The following is a 3,332-nucleotide window of genomic DNA, read 5'->3' as shown; positions in this document are numbered from 1 at the left end:
TCTCTCTCTCCCTCTCTCTCTCTCTCCACCTTCATTTATACACTGTCCTACCGAAATTAATGGAATACCCCGTCTGATTACTGGAGGAAAGTGGACGTGATATTGATAACTGGATTATAATTATAGTCAGAAATAGCTTTAATATCATCTGAAGGAAAATCCTAGTTATACATTTTTCAAAGATGCTCCAATGAATATTACGAAGCGAATATCTCACTAGGTCCCTTGGAGGTTGCCTCGAAACTTTAGCTAATAGGAAAGAGATGACCCTATGATCAGATGTAGTCAGAACAGATCGAAGGAAGTGCATCCAGTTGACACAGATGGACAGTGCAATGTTCAGTCAGTGTGGTGTGACATAAGCACCGAGAAAGCAAAAAAAAAAAAAAAAGAGTAGGAGTGTGTTATAGGCGAATGAGTACAACGAACAACTGTACAGAGAAATAGAGTGGGCTAGTAAATCTGGATGTCTTATAACGGGGAATTTTAACTTCCCAGATATTGACTGGAACTTATGGATTGGTCACTCGCACACTAGCAAGACTTGTGGATTTATTGGATGATCGTTTTCTGCAGCAGCATGTTCGAGAGGCAACCAGAGAGGGCAATACTCTTGATCTGGTTATCAGCAGTGATCATTCGTGTATTAAGAATTTCCAGATAAAGGAACCACTAGGTGGCAGTGATGATCACAGTGTGCTGATGTGGGGTTTACTTAAAGATATAATTACCACCAGGGTTTACCCCTGGTGGTAATTATATGGGTGTGACGGATAACCGGAAAAAGCTACCTGCCGGACTGTATCGTCCCGACAATGAAGTTTGGCGGAGGTAGTGTAATGTTCTGTAGCTGTTTTAACTAGTTTGGTCTGGGAATATTAGTTGTTTTGGACAAAACTATGACAGCTGAAGTCTATCTACACGTCTTAGACAACAATGATTGAGTGGGAGAAGACAGAGAGATGTTATCACAGGCACCGCTCTTGATTTAATGTTATTAGTATAGCTTCCAAGGGTTCGATGGCGGGCCCATTTTTGTTTTGAGTAATTATTAATGATGTTGATGGAGGTATATCAGACTTAATCTTTAAGTTTGCAGATGATACAAAGGTTGGCAGGGTTGTTAATGACAGTAATCAAGGTATGCCGCAACAAGATCTAGAAAAATTAGAGAAATGGTAGTTGAAATTTGACATTGACAAATGCAAGGTATTGCTTGTGAGTAATAGTAATTCCAAATTAACGTACCAACTGTGTGGTACTACACTCAGAGTACCACACAGTTGGTACGCTATTAATACTGAGAGGTTATCTACGTTGCGGCAGCACATCAGGAAAGGCCATACCTGTGTCAACAGGACAACGCTCCATGTCATACCTCTCGCATAGTTAATGACCGGTTTGAGGACAAGAGAGTCGAAAAGTTGGACTGGTCAGCATTCCTTACGTCATCGACGGGACTCGAACTCAGGTCTTTTCCATCGCTTCTAGGAAGTGTCAGGTTGATTTTCAGATCAAAGTGTTTCTATTAGCCAGGTATTGGGCACGGGGTCGAAGGCCTTGAAGTAGTCGATGTACAGGTCGCTGTGCTTCTTGCAGGCTTGCTCCATAACTGCCACTTCAATAATCAATTGTTCCTTGCATCCTTTGCACATCTGCTTACATCCCTTCTGCTGCTCGGCCATGATGTTCAAGCTCCCCAAGTCGTCCGATATCTTCATAGTTATGCAGTTCATCAGGATCTTGTATATTGTTGAGAGACAGTCTATACTTTGCCAGGTTCGTGGTGTCTTTGTCCTTAGCCTGCAGTTAGGTGATTCATTGAGTCAAAGACTCTGGAACTGTGCCAGGATGCCTAATTATCTGGGTAAACTGCTTATTATTATTATTATTTTAAACACTTTTTCCCTTTGTGGAATTTTTTTTCGCCCCGTGATGGGTACCCGTGCCAGGTGCATGGGATGATTGGTTGTGTCCGGTTACTATTATTATTGTTATTACTGTTTGTCGAGGACTTCTCTTATTATCCTACATGTGTTCAGGATCATGGCTTTCTGGAGTTCCATGTAAGTGTTCTCTGGCAGGCGGGAACACTTACATGGAACTCCAGAAAGCTGCGAATACGCTGCGAGGTTCTCATGGCGGCTCTTTGGCACCATGCCGGTGGTTGACACAGTAATCGGGGTGGATTATTATTATTAAAAAAAAAAACTTTATGCGTACTTTTATGTAAGAACGAATGCTGTCGGTTCTTACATAAAACTCGTTGGTTTTTTGTTCTTCCATTGTTTTAGAGACAGGCCCATTTATGTTTCGTTTAAATATATTTTCACTACATATCATAAAAATGTTTTTAAACCCTGCACAAATTAACAATACATTTCATTCCACGAGAGTTGTGACATAAGAACAATGCGTGCGCAGGACTTTGATATAATAAAGAATTAAATATTAAAGAACGAGACCTGGCGTTTTACGTGAATATAAGAACACTTCAATTTGTATTCATCAGTACCAAACAGTTTAATCTGTGGATAGAAAGTAGCTGTTTCAGCCATATGTTTCAGCCATTACCATGGCACGTAGAGCTACTCAACAAAATCCTTCTGGAAATAAGAGGAAGCAAAGAATTTACAGAAGGACCAAGAGGAAAGAATCATTAAACTATCATATCCGGAAAGTATTAGAACAGGTTCACCCAGCGTTTTCTGTTTCCATAAAGGGAATGTGGATCGTCAACTATTACCTTTTCTACTTATTCAAAAGGATTGCTGAAGAAGCTGGAGAAGTATCCAGGATGGCCCATAGATTTACTCTGAATGCCGAAGACATACAAACTGCTGTGAGGTTGGTTCTTCCTAAGGAATTAGCAAAATATGCAGTCGTTCAAGGAACGAAAGTCTTAGGACAATTCCGCTTCATGAATTCCTTCGGCCATTTGGATTCGCAGGCGAATCTTTCATTATTTGGTTTCCCAGATGAACTTAAATCTCCATAAACTGACTTGAGGTGCTCATTGCAGAACTATTGCTATATTAATTTATCGTGTTTAGTGTTAACAATAATGGATTGATTATAAAATTTTAAAAATAAAAATACTGCAAGGAAGTAAGTGAACTTTTCTGATTTTCCTTATGTTATAATTATAGTTTTGGCGTGTAAATAATTAACGCGACGTACTTGCTTTAAGTGGAGTGTATCAATGCGCCTGATGTCATTACTGCAACGTCAGTTTGTGGGCGGTGTCAGATACATGATTCCAGTTGCACACTAATATCATATAGCATAATGCTATTCGAATCAACCTACAGTTATTATAATCTTATAATTCT

At 39.7% G+C, this 3,332-nt stretch overlaps 1 pseudogene; it reads left to right on the top strand.

The window, feature by feature from the left end:
• Positions 1–2,575: 2,575 nt before the first annotated feature.
• LOC150075412 (uncharacterized) lies at positions 2,576–2,998 on the top strand (annotated as a pseudogene).
• Positions 2,999–3,332: the final 334 nt, after the last annotated feature.

Source organism: Mastigoproctus giganteus, chromosome 14 (assembly GCF_048544385.1).
Source record: "Mastigoproctus giganteus isolate SK-2022 chromosome 14, ASM4854438v1, whole genome shotgun sequence".
Lineage (NCBI taxonomy): Eukaryota > Metazoa > Arthropoda > Arachnida > Uropygi > Thelyphonidae > Mastigoproctus > Mastigoproctus giganteus.
The sequence above is the reverse complement of the archived record's forward strand: the minus strand, read 5'-3'. Positions and strand labels throughout refer to the sequence as shown.